Source organism: Molothrus ater, chromosome 4 (assembly GCF_012460135.2).
Source record: "Molothrus ater isolate BHLD 08-10-18 breed brown headed cowbird chromosome 4, BPBGC_Mater_1.1, whole genome shotgun sequence".
NCBI lineage: Eukaryota > Metazoa > Chordata > Aves > Passeriformes > Icteridae > Molothrus > Molothrus ater.
Genome location: NC_050481.2, coordinates 34,888,013 through 34,907,139, shown reverse-complemented (window position 1 = coordinate 34,907,139; position 19,127 = coordinate 34,888,013). Strand labels below are relative to the sequence as shown.

At 36.1% G+C, this 19,127-nt stretch overlaps 1 protein-coding gene across 9 annotated transcripts in view; it reads right to left on the bottom strand.

Moving 5' to 3' along the window:
- PALLD (palladin, cytoskeletal associated protein) overlaps window positions 1-19,127 on the bottom strand; it is a 187,723-nt gene that overhangs the window by 89,203 nt on the left and 79,393 nt on the right. The window lies entirely within an intron of this gene.

Here is a 19,127-nt window from a genome sequence, read left to right as displayed (position 1 = left end):
TGGTCTCTAGCATTAAAAGCAAAAAATCCTTTGGTGATGGAATTTTGACATCTAACAAAAAAAGCTCCAAACATTTTTGCACATGGACCAGGCTTTAGATAAAAAGCTGGCATGACTGCATCCTAATTTATCTGATCTAGTTTACTTTTCTCTAATACTGAGAAAAACACTCAACTGCAAGTATAAGTTGTAGAAAAAGAAATGCAATCATAAAATATAAATTATCTACTTGCTGGGAAAGAGAATTTGCCATATTTTCTGACTACTTTATTTTGCCTCAGATTGTACTGTTTCATGCAATTTTTCTTTACAATCTGATGCCTTACATAATTCTGTCAAGTGTCTCTATGGCTCTAAAATCATAATTCCATATGAATTATTACGATGTTAATAGAAGATAAATGTTTTCATTACACTGTAAAGAGGTTTCAGTGTCTCAGACATGCACAGCTGCTCTTGGCACAATCTGATAGAGACCAACATGTAGCTGGGGACAAAGAATGGAAATGTTAAGTGGAACACAAACATTTTCCATCAGTAATTTCAGGAATTTGAGTGTTTCCCTCTTATTCAGTCACTTCATCATCCCTCTAGGCACCATTGCTATAGTTTCCCACCTCTCTGTTGACACAATTGTTTGTGCAATTTGACTGCCATGTAACATAAATAATATTTCTAATAAACTATTGTGATTTATCTCCGTCACCTCAGAAACAAACAATTTATTTTTATTCTTCTCTCTCAAATAAATTACTAGTTGACCTATGAAGCAAAATTGACATTGCATTGCAATTGACGTTGCATTGCATAAATTTGGAAAAAAAAAAACTTTTACTGAAAGTACAAGATGCAAGATTCCCAATAGCACTACAACTGTACAGCAGAAGGAAAGACAAGCTTACCCTGAAGAGAACCTACATTTGGTTAATTTTCATAGTTAGGGTGATTGTCTGGTTTTGAGTAAATAGCAGAAAAATGGAAGGAATTTGGGGAGAGGCTACTATGTTTGAAGAGACAAAAATTGAGTGGAGTGAGACAGGACAGGGGGTGGGCAGGAAAAGGAAAAAGAGCAACAAAATATGTGGAAAGAAACATCATTTTACACTGCTCTGTCCCTGTGTAAGTTTCTACAACTCTCCAAATGACCTAGCGTTCCCTCATACTTTTCTGAAGCCTAGGGTGAAACTCACTAACAGAGAGTATAAATCAGTTGCAGGTGTTTCTTTGGAGTCTGATTTTCTAGGATACTTCTTACTGCAGCTTTATCTTTTCAGTTACCAAACCTCAAGGGACTGTAAATCCTCAGTGAGAAACAAAAATCAGCAACATAAGGAGCAGATGAACTCATGGATAAAAATCCTGGGACAGAAATCCTTACTCTTAAACTAAAAACCATTTGTACTGCACTGTCATGAACTAGAAAAATCAAAACAACAGAACAGAAAAACCCAAGAGCAACAATAATGTTTCTTTCAGTAGAATTAGTGAGCAGGAGAGCATCATTACTGGAATGGCAGGAGTTCTGAAGTCACAGCTCCACACAGAGATGTTTAAAGGTGTCACTGTTATTCAGAACCCACTGCCCACTGCTTCCACCCTAGTGCCAACACAAGCATTTATGTAGGCATCTGCTGCATTTACTGCTTTTCACCAGGCATGGCATCCTGGGCTACTCTTACCTGATCCAAGCAAAGAAGATCCATGGAACCAGCCTGGCAGAAGGAAAGCCAGAAGAGGGTGATGGCATCTTTGACTTATGCTTGTTGGAAGTGCATACATGAGACTACAGCCTAAACTAATCCTCTCACATCTTTTCTGTACTAGTATGTTGAAAGTAGGCCAAAGCAGAAGAGGCCTCCAGGAATGCATATCACTAACAATATCTATTACTGAGAATCCATAAAAAAACCCTATGAAATAAAAAGCAATACAAGCTATAGAAGACTGGAAATATTTCAGTCCTTCCTCCCATCCATCTAAGAAAACTATGCTTGCTACAGCAAGTTTAAAATACCTCCTTCACTTGCTATATGACTGACTTGCTCTGAAATTATTCTTAGCATTAAAAGTTCTTTGAAAGATCACAGCTGTACAGCACACAGTAAAAACATTCTTCAAACAGAATATTTTTTCTAAGGTTTCCATGGAGTATTTGTGGGTCATTTGGTTATTACAACCACCCACTAAAAACAGTAACCTAAAGTATGTAATTAATTGGTCTAGAAATAACTGGTGTCTTTCCTCCTTCCCAGAGCATGTTTGCAGTGATTTGGAGTTAACCTGCCTTGTTTTGGCAGGCTGTCTCTGACTGAGCTGAACAAACCAGTTCTAAAGAGTCAGCTTCACTCTACCTGAAACATCTGGCATTTTGGTAAAACAAGAGCCTATCAAATGAAGTTTGCATTTAGAGCTACAGATTTTTTCTTTCATTTAAAAACAGTCACATATAAAAATAACCTTACAGCTATGAACTGCCAAGAAACTCAAATTGTAAATGCACTGTCACCATTTCACATGTTCTGTGCTGCTTTAGCAGCCTTATTTTGTCATGAATAATGCTTATCTACATATATAAGTTGACTTACATACAAAGTCAACTCCAGTTCCAGCAAGCTTAGATTAGATACCTAAAACCTGACTTCTAACAGATTGTGTGAACTCTGTGTGAAGACTGACCTCTAAATGACCATGTGAAATGAGCCTCACCAGTGAGACACCTACTCTACCCCACTGGAGAGATAGTGGGTTGTTCAGATTTGCTCCTGAAAGACAAAGATGTAGAGAGGGTAATTGTAGACACAGTTCTCGGCAATCAAAGCCAAGAGAAAAAGATCCAGTCTTAATAAGTTTGAATCAGTGAAGAATTAAAAGCACACAACATACTAATACTTGTGGAGTAGCAATATGCTGTATCTATTCCATCAATAAACATGCAACTAGCTCGAGGCATGCATCTTCAGCACAATGGTCAAATAAGGAAAAACCAAGAGCAACAGCCAAAAAACCTGTACCAAAACTAAGATGAATACAGAAGTATTTTCCAGGTGAACACCAGAAAATCAAAAGTGAACTCACATTTAGCACACCTTATGCCTAGCTCAATGACTATCATACACAGTTTCTAAATTGGAGAGATTGAGGTTTCCTTTTGAGTACTGCAAAATATTTTTAAGTAAAGGAATCTTCAAAAAGGATTATCATGGGAATACACACACACATGTACACTACTACCCAATAGCATAACCACAGACCTCATCCAATTACATTTGAGACAATTTTTATACATAGAAGGAAGGATCTGGTAACCCTATTATTTCCACATTCTACAAGCTGTGTGTAACATCATTGTTCTGAGGACTGGTAAAGGGTATAGTTGGATTCTTCTTCAAGTAGCACAAGACTGAATCATCTTTTGGGAGCTTAGAACTTACAGAAATTTACAATGGTTTGCAAACATTTAGAAGAGATGAAATTATTAGTATCTGAAAAACCCACTCTCTTTCTTTCTAATTTTCTAATTCTTTCATGTTTTCTAACTCTTTCATGTTAATATATACAGCTCATTTCAAAGGATCTTGTAGAAGTCTATACCTTTAAAAAAAAAGAAAATAAAAAGTGTTATTTACTTGTATGAAACAAGAACAAAATCCATTGGAATTTCTGGCTAAAATAAACTACAATATTACTGGGTTTTTAGATCTCTTTCCAAGAATCTCCACATACAAGGGGTATTAAGTAGATACTCCAGTAAATCCAAGGAAAATCAGAGTCAAGTCATTTCAAATTAAAGTGGGGCTCTGAAAGTTTATGGTTTTGATATTTGTGAAGTTTGACATTGATCACTATAACAAAATTTACAAAAATACCTTTGGCTTCTCAAAATTGTTTTGGCATTTATATCAGATGTTTTATGTTTATAATACTTCTCATTTTAGAGAGAATATTTCTCTCATTCACTTTTTCTGAAGTTTAGGTGAATAATTTTCCTTCTAATCACAAATTAAAGCTGTAAAATACTTGAGTTGAAAACCAACTGCTTTCTGACAGCTTTTGAGAAAGCCTTTGACCATATTAGAAAGAGATTCTAATTCATGGAGGATACTAGGTGGCACAAAGCAATAACTAGAACTGGTTACAAATATACTGTTTACTGTTTAAAAGTGTATGGATTCCCACAGAAATAAGGGCAAATGGGTACAGAGTACTCACAGAATCTGTGCTTATTTTCCACAAGGTTAACAACCAACAGCCAACATCCAAAGCTGACAGAGTTACCATCTGAAATCTGGACTCCTAAAAAAGTTATTCTGTCCTTAAATAACGCTCTACTGCATTTTCCCTTGGCAAAAAGTTAATGTTTTCTCTGAAACATTCCATGGATGAGTAAACATGAAATATACAAGTGGTATGCAACAAATTGAGTATAAACAGCTATTTCCTATCCCTAATATTTCCTTTAATAGGTTACGTTCATGTTGTCCAGATCCCCAGTCATTGATTTCACAATGTTTTCACTAAAATCATACTCGTGCTTATCTGTTATTACATATTAAACTCTATCTGAAAGCTTTACAGAATATCATTATCCACAGCACTGTTTCAAAATGTTTGAGTCCAAATATTGCCTGGTCAGGCCTGGCAATCCAGTGCTTGCTCTTTCATTGTTTGAGTATAAAATGGGATTTAGATGTGATTTCAGCAGGGGTTTGTACCATGTGCATGCATTTTCAGAAGAATTAGATTTAATCTTTCAATACTGATCTTTTTGTCCTCATTTTTGTCATAAGATACATACTATACCAAGATTTACTACAGAGAGGTAAACATTTTCTAAGAATTTACTTCTAGCCATTACTGATACCAGTACTAATTGTATGACTGTAGTAAAAGAATATAAAGAAACATATTTATGTACCTCCCATTTTGCCAGAATCTTTTTTTCTTCAGCTATAAAATCTTATGAATTGCTGAATGAATATTTTCAATATTTCATCCTCTAGAAAACCTAACGGATTATATGTGAAATTATCATTTGTTATAGTAACTTGAAAGTTTGCTATTTATTCCGAATTGTCCTTATCTCATTTTGGAAACAATGCCATCATTTATTTAATGGCTTAAATCAATGTCTATTGTTAGAAGCACCATTTCAGTGAGCTACAATCTCCTTCTTTCTCTTGACTTACATAACATTATACTTTTCTTAAATAAGGGTTAACCTTGCCTTGCTTTAGTAAGGCTGGTTCTCTGGAAGAAATCAGAGAGGCTTGTTTAGAAAAGGATTTGACATGCATGCTCTATCCTGGTCAGAACTGGCAGAACAAACCTCTTCTAAAAAGCCAGCTACATCAAAGCCTCGGAAGCTCATCCACTTGTATATTTAGCTTACTTTAAAAAAAACCCCAAACCAAACCTCTTTTCTTTGTCCTTTGGCTACCTTTGATGAACTATACTTTTTGTCCCATAGCATTTCTTGCAGATAGTTCAGTTAGTTACCAAGTAAAACTTGTGAGCCTGTATTTTCTCCAAGTTCCCATACTCATATTCAAAGGCATGTCTTAAATCTAAAGTTTCCAGCATTTTGAGTTTCAGTTTGGCAAATTTACGCCAAGCTAGACCCCAGGAAAAAGACTCTCTCTGAATTTGCCATCTCCTCAAAACAATGAAAGGTTACATTGTTTAACATTACTCATTTTTTCATGTTTGTGAGTACTTTGCTTGTTAAATAAACAGCTTTTTCCACTTTTCTCCAAAGAGATCTTTCTCAAACCAATGAGAAAAAAGGGCTGCTTGAATTTGCTTTCCAAAAAAACCCCATTCAGAATTTTCCTCCCAAATTTGCCCTAAATCAAGACAAATACTTTTTGGCACCCAGTGTGTGGCTTGAGAAAATGGAAAAAAAACCTGTACTGATTGCATTTTAGTTTCATTTACTCTGTAGTGGGATAAAGGAGTCAGTAGCCATGTTGCTTAAATTCATTATGTCTCTCTGGGTGAAAGCCTTCATGTGTTTCTGGTCCCTAGGTTTTTTTTAATACCTTTCTGGTGCCTAGGCCTATTTTCTTCTCTGGAGATAGCTCCAATGTTGACACACATAGCTTTTACAATAGAGGGGCATGGGTTTGGGTTGCTGTTGTGCTGAGCATAGTAATAATGGTTTATAAGGAATTAAAAAAGGTAGTGAAGTTTGTTCAAGATATGTATGGTTTATGGTTTCTTCATCCTACCCTGTGTCCTAGTTGCAATAGCATATTTTAGGAGTTTATTTGTAATTGCACCCAATTTGTTAGAAGAGGAGCAGGGAATGAAGCTTTTCAGCCTTTCCTTTGCTTCCCTTCTTCTGCTTTGAATCTGTTATGTCACTTTTGGGGGATGTTCAATTTCCCCTGAATGTTAAAGAGACCACTTTCCTGGTATTTTATCTAATAAGCTTCCTGTATATAGTTTGCAACTTGTCTAAAATGAGGGCTAATATGTCCAGAAGAACTAATGAGATGCCTGACCCAGGTGTGCACCCAAGCATAAAAAAATCCTGAGTGGTGTGGAGAATGGGAGGATATGGGCCAAACCCCGAAAGAATTTTCTGACCCTATAACCTGGGACTTCCATATGAACAAATACAAACCCATATGAAATGGGAAAATATCTGAAAGAAAAGTGCTGTGATGATTCTAATAAAAAAAAAGCTCATTGCAATAAGCTGGCATATGCTTATTGCACACTGCTAAATACTGTAGGGCAGCAGATAGAGACAGGGAGATAAATCAGCAGCTACTCCAGTCACTCAGGCTGCAGTCAACATCCCAGTTACTCAGGCTGCAGCTAAATCAGACAGTGAGCCTAAGCCCACAGCTAAACCAGACTGTGACCCTCAACCAATGGCTGCTGCTCCTACCTTGAGAGATGGGAAACACACAACCAAAACCAATCAGCCAGTGGACAATGATGATCCAGGGGAAGGACCCTCAAAGCCAGCTCCAGCAACTGACTCAAAATCAGAAGTCATATTGCGTCCTTTTCCCTGAAGGACCTTAGTGGCCTAAAAAAGGATTACATTCCATGACCTAATGAATCGGTAATTAATTGGTTAATCTGTCCTTGGGATGCTGCAGACAAGGCTACAATTCTGGATAATACGGAAGCGAGGCATTTGGGATCCCTGTCACATAATCCAATTATCAACCAAGGAATAATGAGAGGGGCTAACCCTGACAATCTCTGAGCATGGATCTTAAGAAGTGTGAGACAAAGATATCCATGTGCAAACGATCTCTATGTGCAGCAACTACCACTTCATGATGGAAAGAAATTATAAAATATTTTTGGGGAACATATAATTCAAAAATTTGTATCTGTGGCCTTCTGCAATAAAACACATTACTGCAACTTCAGTCAATTATGAAGCCCTATGAGTTAGTGATAGAAAAACTCAAATGCTCTTGCGCCTCTTGTCTTTCTACTTCAAGAGACAAATATTCACATAGAAAAAATAAACTAGACAGAGCAAAAGTATCAAAACTGCAGAGTCCTGTCTCAGGGACCTTCTCATTTGTACCATGCTGTTTTTAATTTAATTAGCAACTCTTTGTCTTTCATTTAAACGAACACATAGAAGGGAAAAAAAAAGAACATAATATTTACCTGTACTACAGCAATAGCCAGGCTGGCCATTTGTAATTCGGGACATTTATAAAGGCTTTTTTTGCCCCACCCCCCAAATATTTTGCTTTGACTCAGGTGTTCTCTATGCAGTACTACAGTCCTCTGCTGTGACATATCATCAAATTCTTCTGTGACTTTAATAAAGAAAGGAGGAGGCTCATTACATAATCCCAATGGCTGTGGCTGCTGAAAGGATGCTTCTGTACATGGAGTATTTTTTTATGCACATTTCCAGAGTGTTTGCTCATAACCAGCATTATGTTATGTGTTTTAGTGGAAGCTGAAGTCACACAGCTCTGTCTTCAGGGGCTGACTTGGCAACTTCACTCAGACAAGAATTTACTAGATAACAAAGTCTGGAAATGTCACTAAAGTCCATTTTAGACTGTGTTGAGAGTTAAGTAAACATGATTAGCAAGGGAACCAAGAAATTCATGATAGCTGTGAATTTCTGCTTCTGACAGAAAACACTCCTTATCTTACATTACTTCAGGGAGGAAGAGTTAATTCCCAGTGAGCATTATAAAAGTAAACAGAAGTTGAAGTATATCCAAAACTAAAAATGCTAAGCAATTTTAGCTACTGAGTAACATCTAAGTCAATATAACTATTTCCCTAAGTATTTAAAATACTACAGATACTAATTTAAAAAAGACAACATGAAGCACTTCAGAGGACCTCTCACTTCTGTATAATCTCCAATGACAATTTTATCCTGTAAGAAGTTATGAAAATTCATGAATTTTAAAGATGTAATTAACATGCATGTTGGAGCAATTGGTTGTCAAAAGATAAAATCAGACTTTTACAGTAATGTCTCCCATTTTATATGTTTTGAATATTTAATTATAAAATAAAAAGCATTTTTCTCAAATGTGACAAAACAGAAAAAGTTACTAGTGAATTCTGAAAGCTGGAAAACAAAGATGCCTTCATCCTTTAGGTGAAATTAGAAGCAATCTGCTGCAATAAAGCTGTTTCCACTTATGACTGCTTGAGCTTTCTCTCTGTGAGTATTAACAGGTCATCTTCTCAAAAGAAGGGTGGTATCTAACAGATATTAAACTTTCCCTAAACTACAACAGCAGCAATCCATTCCATTATGCTTTACCTTTTGGAATGTGCTGTTGTTGCTTCAATTTATTCAATTGAAGGGAGAATACCTATCAGATATTCTGCCTCTACACCACAAAGTTGCATTCTTTGACCAGATCACCACTTGCATACCTACTGCTATTCTTGAAATCTGGAGAGATTCTGCAGAGATACAGGGTTTGCTTACACAATTCCTATCATAGAAGCTGAACTATCAAGAGGTGACATTCGAGTACTCTGAATGCAGGTTCTCATTAGGACTCTATGGGCTTTAAGCTTAGTCAAGCTTACTTCCCTCATTCTCTTCCAAATTGAAAAAATAGTAACATTGCGCTGTACTTGCCAGCACAAATAAAAAACCAAAGAAATCCTTAGTTTAAGAAATCAGTTACATGGGGAAATTAAAAAGGAAACAAGTACAGATAGGAATGGTGAAAAAATGCCAAAGGGCTTGCACAATGCATTTACTGGCAAGGTACTTTACGAAAGTGCAAGAGATAAACTTAGATAAATTGCCATAAGATCAGTACCTCTTAAAGTTTGGCACATATACTGCACACACACACAACAGTATAGAAGAGCATTTACTTCCAGGTTCTATGTCAGTCTCTAACACCAACAGAATAAGCAGAAAGTTATATAATGAGAAGGTATCCTTCTGCAATCAGCGAGAAATTTTAAATAATATCCCATATACCACTTGCAGGTTCAGATAGATTTCTAATGTTTTTCTACTTTATTTAGATATATTTAAAACTAGAACCAGGTCCTTGGTAAGCTCGTTGGGTAAACAGCTGGTTTGTCAATAAGAAAATATCTCACCTAGTAATTGATGAAATAGGAACTGCAAGTATACTTTTGTGTGTGTACATTGATATCACATCCATTTCTGCATGCAGTGGAGAGGAAGCTCTGCTTTTACCAAAAATTTAATCCCTATATGCCAGTTCCAAGTAGGCAGTAGACTTTATAGGTGCTATATGATGGTTTTCATATTAGGAAGCTGTAACAGATTACAAGCAATTCCACAGCTGCAGGATTTTTAGAGGGTTAACACACTAACTCTTTCACAGGCATGTATTAAAAATGTAATATTAAGACATAGAGAAATTATAAGCACTTGCACAAACCGAGAACATCAGAACAACCAATCAGAACACGGTTATGGAGGAACACCATAGGTGAGATTAATAAAGAAACAGAATGGATTTTTCACTCAAATAGGTAAGAAAATGACTTAATGATTCAAACTCTAAGGATACTGTTAACAAAGTAATTTCTAAAAAACAAAATACAGGGCCCTGTAATGTCAGTTCTATTAAAGCAAACCAGTAAAAATATATAATATTACAAAGAACTTGCCAGTTATCAAAAATAATTTTCCATAGTGTCTTTAATGAAACCTCTTTAATCAGAATTTTCACATTAAAAGTTTAGGCTTCTACCCTGTCTTTCTCACCCACTGAGAACTTAAGAAATTTGATCTGCATTTTATAAATCTGTCAGGATCATGCAAGTATTTAATTCCTTCAAGCAGGAAAATGAATGCAGAAGCTCAACAAAACTCACAGAAAAGGAATTTCTACAGGAACTCTGACATTATTGTACTTGAAATGGAAAATTTGAGTTTTTCCTCTGATTCTGCTAAGAACCCTTTGAGGTCTCGTGAAGACATGATAGTGCAATAAATGCAAAGCAGTCCTTATGCTGAATTGGTGAAGCTTATGCTAACAGTGGTTCATCTGTCTGAATTGTGAAGACTTAATTGTTAAGTCTTTCCATCAGAATGAAAGAAAGTGAGAGAGAGAAGTGAGAGCATGTATGACAGAGAAAGCATGAGCAACAGCAAGTGATGGAAAGGGAATGAAAGAAAAGCTACTTGAAGCTCCAGTTACTTTAACTTCTTTTTTTCTATTACAATCATTTTAAGAAAAGGTTTTGAAAAGAGAAATTTTAGGAAAGACTTTCCTTTAATTGCACTTTTCTAATCCAAGAAAAGAGAAATTTTCCCTCTGAATTGTTATTACTCCCATATCCATATGTCTCCCATTTCCATTTTTCACTGCAGAAATACATGAACAACTGCAACAGGATCTGAGTAAACTACTACCACTTGTACTAAATTGACTTTAATGAAATGAATAACAGTGAGAAAATAGAAAATATTTGTAAGAATTAGTCAAAAGAAACAAAAATGCAATGCCTTTGAGAGGTTATAAGAGGGTTGTCAAGATCTCATCCTGGAAGCAAAATTCTCAGAGTTTACCAGGTGTCCAATTCCATTAGCTTCATATATGCTAATTATTTTTCTTAATAAATACACTGCAGATTTTGGCAAGGATACCTCAAGGCCTGACACAAGGTAACAGGCAGGAATTCTAGAACATTCCAGATATCAACCAAGTTAGGTTTTCATGAGTTTTTTGGAGTTTTTTTAGACAATACATATATATTATATATTATCAAGGCTCTCAAATAATGAGACTGATTATATTTCCAGTAAAAAACTGTTCTACTTGGTACCAAGGCTAATCCTTCATCATCCCCTGAATGCATTTCCTACACCAGTGGTGAAACTATTGTGTGTAAATACAGCTATCCTGGCCTTTAGCTTTGGGGTCTTTTCTGGCTTCCCTACGTCTAATTTCCAACCAAATACTGAACTTCTTCTTTGCAGCTGAATTCTAGACTTGTGCTTCCAATTTGGTGTTTCTTATAGGATATAGACAGGGCCTCTGAAAGTGGTCCAGCCACTGTCTCTTACATGTTTTTTTCAGTGTTCTAGAAAGAGTCAGTTTATTTCCTTGACAGATATCTACTCCAGGAACACACTCCCTCCACTGGACAAGCCTTTTCCATTCCTACCTCCATAAAACCTCTAAGAGAGCAATAACGCTGCTTAGGACAAGAATAAGGCTGACAGAGCAGGACCTGAAGCACTTGCTCAATTCTTAGGTCTTCTTTGGTATATTTAGTTACCTCTATTGATTCTGTTTATGACAGAAAAAAATAGCATATGTAAATTCTGTAGCTAAGTTTCATGGCATGCACTGAACTAGAAAAAAGCAAATGCCACTGAGTTCCAACCTCTTATTTTTGTCACCAGAAAACATTTCTTAACACAGAAAATTTAAACACAGTTAATATAAGTACACGAAAGAGGTATTGGTAGATATACCTGAGAACAAGGATTAAAACTTGAAATGACATACAAGAAAAATTTAGTAGTACAATCACAGGTAGAAAAAGCATGGAAACCATCTGACAATTGCATAACTTTAATAAAAAAAATAATCTGTCATATGTTAGGAGGGAACAGAAAAATAATAAAATCAAGTTGCTATATAACTATGCGAGTTTATTATTAAACTTCATGAGCTAGCACCCTGTCCAGCAAGTCTCCTTACTCAAGGATGGGTTCACACTTCTGCAGATCTTTTTAAAGCATGGGCATGACCAACTGCAGGTAGATGGGTAGGACTAATCGCAGATGGTTTCTATGATAAAGTAAATTCCACAAAAAAGTTTACTAAAGAGTAGGCACTGGGAGTTTGAGGGTAGCCAGCACCTTAACAAATTTGTGTTTAGATAGTTTAGCTACTTTTTTGGCTATATATTAAAAAGCATGCAGTAAATTAGCTATTCAGAAGTTATCCTTGCTAAAATACATCCTGAAATTACTTTTTTTTTTTTAATTTCTTCAAGGAAAGAATATTAAAACAATTATGAATCAGTCCTCATAATGTTGGAAATTTCAAGCTGAAGTCACGTAGTTTTGAAATCCCATTCTAACATAATAACTATTTAACCCAACTACTATTCACATAATTATGCTTGTCTATCATAGAGAACTGTGGTGTCCAGAATACTCTGAAGTTCATGTTATCAAAAGGAACTTTGTATTTATCTATTCAGACTCTACTAAACACACTTTCCAAAGAAAGTGAGGATTGACAGAACAAGCTTTGGCCAGTTCCTCTCTCTGTCTCACAAACTGATATTGGTTGATCTTTTATTTCAATTTTTTGACTAATACTTTGACCATCATAAAAAGTAATGTCAAAACCTGTACAAAAGAGACAAGCAGATTTTCTAAAATAAATATTGTATTTTTCAATATTAATCAATTTCCATGTCATATCTCAGTAAATCCTTACTCAGTTGAGTAAGGATTTCCAGTCTCTCATTTTGGATTAGAATACTAAGTGCTGTATGCAGAAGGTTTTTTTAAATTTCTCAACAGACCTGGGTGCCAAAGGAAGTGTCAGTGCAATCTTCTGTTGTATTAGGTAAAAGTGCTTTGCCTGAATCAGATGGGACCTTTCTCTAGAAACTCACTCAGAAGGCAAAGATGAGAGATATACTATTACTGAGACTTTAAAATTTAGGTTTTCCTGAAATCCAAAATTATGAACACCATCTGCTTCAGTTTTTCAGCTTCATCTTCTACCTTCTACAGTTGGTGCGAGCAGTCCTGGCAAGTGGGTTTAGCTGTATCAAGACTGAGTAAACAAAGGTGGTTCAAAACAAAAACTATATCCCTTCTCATCTACCTTCTCCTCATAACCAGCATAAGATGATACATTTGCAATTTCAAAATTATGTGTAGACTGGATATTTACATGGTCAGGGATGAAAGAATACCAAGGGAAATGTGGCTGCATGGCATATTCAGAGCCATGTAAAAATTAAGTACATGTGATCATTAGACTGCAAGGATTAGCATGCAGGGATGCATTTAATCATTTTGTTTGAGATTTCTATCCTCAAGATACCAAGAGAATCCTTGAATATTTCTGCAGGAACTCTCTATCCAAAAGCACAATGAGAACCTCCCAGAAAAGGCTGCATTTTAGAAGAACTGACCACTTGGATTTCTTTGCTTGATAATTTCATGTATTAAACCTACCCAGTTATTTAGGTGAGAAGGAAAGAAACAAACAAAAAAACCCAACAGAAATGTTCAAAAAAATCAAAATGTTTCATTTGAATGCTTTTAGTTTATGATTACCAGAAAACTATCCATAAACTGTTTGCAGATGGATAGTACAACATTTTCTGCTATATTTTCTGGTTCAAAGGTGTATCATAAACTGTTGGCACAGTGTTCTATTCAACCTTGTTACAGAAAAAAACAAATTGCCTTAAATACATAATCTACCTCCCAGCCCCAGCATTTGGTGTCCTTTTCTTAGAAAAAATCCCACTCTTGGTACCTTGAGGAGCTGGTGATGTCAGTAACAAAGGTATGAGAGAGGTAACAGAGCTATAAAGCAACTCTCGGTCAGAAAAGAGAGGAACAACACTCTTGGAGGCACTAAAGACTTTTACAAGTTTAAAGCATGTGTTTAACTGAAAGCTTAAAATGCACAGGCTCAATCAAGTGGCTGAACTTGTGCACTTGTAGCCCAGAAGACCAACCATATCCAAAAGAATCATGACCAACAGCTTGAGGAAGCCTACTCTCCCCACTCTTTTGAGACCCCACCTGCAGTGCTGCGTCCAGCTCTGGGGTCCCCAGCATAAGAAAGACGCGGATCTGTTTGAACAAGTCCAGAGAAGGCCACAAAGATGCTCAGAGGGCTGGAGCACCTCTCCTGTGAAGGTGGGCTGAGAGACCCAGGGTTGCTCAGCCTGGAGAAGGTTCTGGGGTACCTTAGGGCAACCTTTCCAGTACCTCAAGGGAGCCTATGGAAACCTGGAGCAGACAGGACATATAGGAGTAATGATAGTGATAGGACATGGAGTAATGCCTTTAAACTGAAAGGTAGTAGGTTTAGATTAGATAATAGGAAGAAATTCTTTACTGTGAGGATGGTGAGACACTGGAAAAGGTTGCCCAGAGAAGCTGTTGCATGCTTGAAGTATTCAAGGTCAGGCTGGAAGGGGCTTTGAGCAGCCTGGTGTAGTGGAAAGTGTCCCTTACAGGGGGGACTGGAGCTAGATAATCCTTAAGGGTCCTTCCAACTGAAATCAATCTATGATTCTATTAATTTCCCTCATGTCCTTGCTTCTCCTATAAACTGGATTACTTTCAGTGTTAAAGTACAAATCTGAAAAAAACCAAGGTCCTGTGTGCATACCATGGTGGTGGCACAAACAGTATATGTATTTCATTACTGTTTCAAGGATATTTGACTTTTCTGGTTAAAATACTGATTAGCTTTTATGTAGGCAGGATGTACACTTAGGTGTCTCCACCTCCTTGGGTCAGAAAACATCAGTGCCAAAAGGAGAAAAAACCTGAAAAAATAAGTGTATCACATTTAACTTCTCTTGTTTTTCACATCTATTGTTAGAAAGATATTCAGACTTCTATTGCTGCAGATTTTAAAAGGCTTAAAGTTCATTTGTGATTACCCTTTGACACTATGTTAACAAAGACACAAGTAAAAAGGAAATTTCTCAGCAATAACTGCCACTGGTTTTGGGTCATGCTATTCCTTGATCTGAAATAGGCAATGAAATGTGACTTTCAAACTATTTTTCATAACACTTCCTATTTCCTCTCTTCTGTCTTCCAGTAGTCTCAGAGATTTTCACAGTGATCCAAGATCACCAAAAAAAGACAACTAATGCCTTGTTTTAAACTTACTGTTATCTGCTGCATTCAGTACACAGGTGTACCAGGAGAAATTATAACACTTCATATTCCTTTTCAGGATTTGCAACTTTTGCATAAGAAACGAGTCTGAGAAAATGGGGAAAAATCCTATTTCTTAGTGTATTCTCTCATAAAGCCTCCTCTATTTTCATGTATTATTTGTTATTAGTAAATTATAAACCCTAGTCCAAGTACCTGATGATCATTGAAATGGAAATGCTCCACTAAACTTTTCCTTGTTTTAACTCCATTTCTGTTAAAAATGTATTGGTATAGAATGAGAGGAAAAAAATAATTACAAATGAAACATCCATATATTACTTGTGAAAACAGATGCAGAAAATGGTCTGGACTTGTACTATTATCAAGGGATTAACTTTATGTGCAGTTATCCTGCTTTACGTTTTAGCAAGTTTAGTTAGCATTAGTAATTTTGACTACAGTATGTGTAGATCAAGGTTTAATTGAGGGTAGACTTTACCAGCAAGATAAAGATTCAAAGGTCCTTATCAACCTTGAAAGAGCAGAGCAGATGAAACAAAAGAAATGGATATGGATAGACCTTTGCTCATAAATGTAAAGCTACATGAATCATTGAACTGCTGCCTATTCTCAGATATTGTTTTTCTATCCAGCTCTTCTCAATGTATTCTAAAAAGTTTCTTATTGCTTGTAGATATCAAATACAATTATTATGGAAATAATAAACTCCCTTTAAGCTTGTACCCTGAGTCAATGAACTTTAAAATGAAGGTTTGTTACAAAGCCAACAAACATCACACAGGTACCTCCAGTAACCATATGAACACCATCTTTTTTTCTCTTACTGTTTTAACAGACACATGGAAAAAATAACAGTAATACTAAGCCACTTGAATGGAAGTTCTTAATTTGAAACCATAGACATGTCATATAGTAAAGTCCTACAGGACAGCTTTGTGTCTTTTTTGCAGACATTCACACTGAGGATTATAAGGGGTTTAAGGTAGAACTTTCATATGCAGACTTCACACTGAAATTACTATTAACACCATTTGCCTCATTTTGAGAGATGCAAAATATCTTAACATACATTGCTGGGGATCTTCTGAAACCTCATCTGTGCATTACACCATTATGGACTGAAAAGTCCAAGGCACAGTAATAGCTCAACCTCCTCAAATATGTCACTGCAGCAGAGATCAGAATCACAGAAATCAGGGGGTTTTGTCTCAGTTCAATAGTCCTTTCACTCTACAGAAACTAATGTTGCAAAAAAGACAGCATGAAATATTGTGCCTTTTAACCATATTTACATTAATGTCTTCTAGATTTCACCTTAGCAAAATATCTGGTGTTGATTACTTCCCCAGTTAATTCTATATGTATTTTTCCCAGAAATTTTTTATATTGTCATATTAAACTCTTTAAATACTCTTAGCACCAGACTGAAGCAACAACTAATGATGCCTTAAGGATTACTAAACTGTCTGTAACCACAATCTGAATGTTTTTTAGGACTTTGAAAACACTTTTCAAGCCTGAAAACAGCTACAGTAACTCTGCAGCATGTCCACTCTTGCATTAGATTGAATTGCGATAAATCATTATTTATAGGTGTTGGTTACAGCTACATTGCCAAGATGCAAATGTATTTCATACTTCAAGAAGGTACTCAGTCTCTCCCTCTTGTTAAATTAAAAATAATAATAAAAAAACCAAAAAACCAAAACCAGCCTATCATTCCCAAACTCTTTGCAATTACTTTTAGTGTTGGCTGAAGAAACTGTTTTCAGAGAGTTCACTGATAAACCTGTTAAGTAATTTATAATTTATGATAAACTTGAAAACAAAAGATTATTTTGGAAATTTAAAACCAGTCTTCCTGAAAAATAAACTTATTAATGATTTTCAGAAGCTCAAAGCTCTCTCCATAGTTAGCAATTTAGAAGTTTATATATCTTTTAAAAAAGGTTATAATAAGTGTGCTCGCTCTAGCACACTGCTAGAATGTGCTGATTCTATCATCTCTATGGACAGATACAATTCCATAGATGAGTTCTTTTCAAGAGAGATCATTCTCACGGTTGAGAGAGCTACTTTACTACTCAGCTAATTTTAATGTCATTATTTTGTTCACTGTTACTAAGGAAGCAGTTTTCCAAATGCTGAAAGCTGATTTCAAGTGTCTGCAGTCACGCATTTCTTTTTCACCTCTTGTTGGCACTCTTTCCCTTCCTTATGCTATAACTGTGCTTGAGAGCAAAATACTTGGCTGAGGAGAAGGCAAGATTTCAATTTCTGACAGCAGCACAGACCTCCACTGCTCTTGACTGCAATCAAGATCAGGCTCTTGTACATCAAGTGTTGTTAATTGCAAAATAGAGGAATCAAGTGTAATTACACTAGGGATTCCAAGGTCATCAATTTGAACATCAGCAACTGAAGGGACTTTTGCAATAGCATCCCTCTCACGTTACTGTATTTTATGTTGACTCTATGTTTAAAAACAAACCAAATTTTGCACACATAGCAGTGGAACATTATACAATGTTTACACCACATTCTTTCCCTTATCTCAGGCAACCTTGCTTCTGGGAAAGAAAGATCTGGGGTGAAATTTCTTTGTACTGCTCTGCTGGAGCCACTATCTCCTTTCTTCACGAGTGGGTCTTGCAACAGATATGTATGCTGGGTATAGGACCACCTCTCTCCCATATGCACAACCACCACCATATACACTGTCATTTCACGACTCTGTCCTTCTAGTTCTTCCACTCCTCCTTCCCTTCTACAGTTGCCAAAGACTGCTTAGAATGTCAAAGAGCAAGTGAAAGAAAAAGAGGTGAGTAGAAAGGGAATACTGTTAGCTCACTGTCTCAAATGTGGTTTTGTATATTTAAATTCAACAGGAGTGCTAAAATAACAGCATTTTTATATTTTATACGTTTCCTGTGAAAACACAGAATAAAGCAAATGACCTAGCTTAAGCTTGAAGACCATGTTTCATGCTTCTTCTTAAACACATTTTTATAACTTACAATTCCTTCCAACTATTGATGCAAATGAAATAAAGTAGCATTTTAGTTCATCCCATTCCAAATATCCTTGAGGGAGATGGAAAAGAGGAGTCTGTGCAATGTTAAAATCAAACTATAAGTGAACAGGGAGCATAATATTGCTTATGCATAAGGTATCATCATTAACAAAAGGTAAAAATGTTGCTGTAACTTTTTTACCACTCATTTCTCTGTCCTTTCCTAGAGCTTTGCCTTCTCAGATTTTTAGCTATAAGAGAGCTATTGTAATCTGGCTGAAAGCAGAACGAGATATGCGTTATCGATAAACATAAGAAATAAAAACATTACACACCTGAATATCCACTGACTACACAAACTCAAGCACACGCAGAAAAAAAAAAGACCTAACCAGTGCTGAAACAGAAATAGCGTCCAAAAATCTCAGGCCACTATGATCTTTAGGTATGGTGAATAGGGAAAAAAAGGCACGGAGCAACAGCCACTACAGAATGTTTCTGTTCGTGACTTTATCTTAAACCTCTCTAAAGGCATTGGGATTTGGAATGTACTTCCCTTTGATGTAGCACTATGTAAAGGAAACAAGTGTCTCCTCTGTTCAGCTCTTTGGCACATAAATCACAGCAGCGGGAAGACTGTTCAAGGGACAGGCACCATGACTGTCCGTTTGTCTAATGCTAAATTGCTTCAGGCAAAAATTTGCTGTCAACAAATATCACGTTTATAGGAAACAAAAACACTCAAAAATA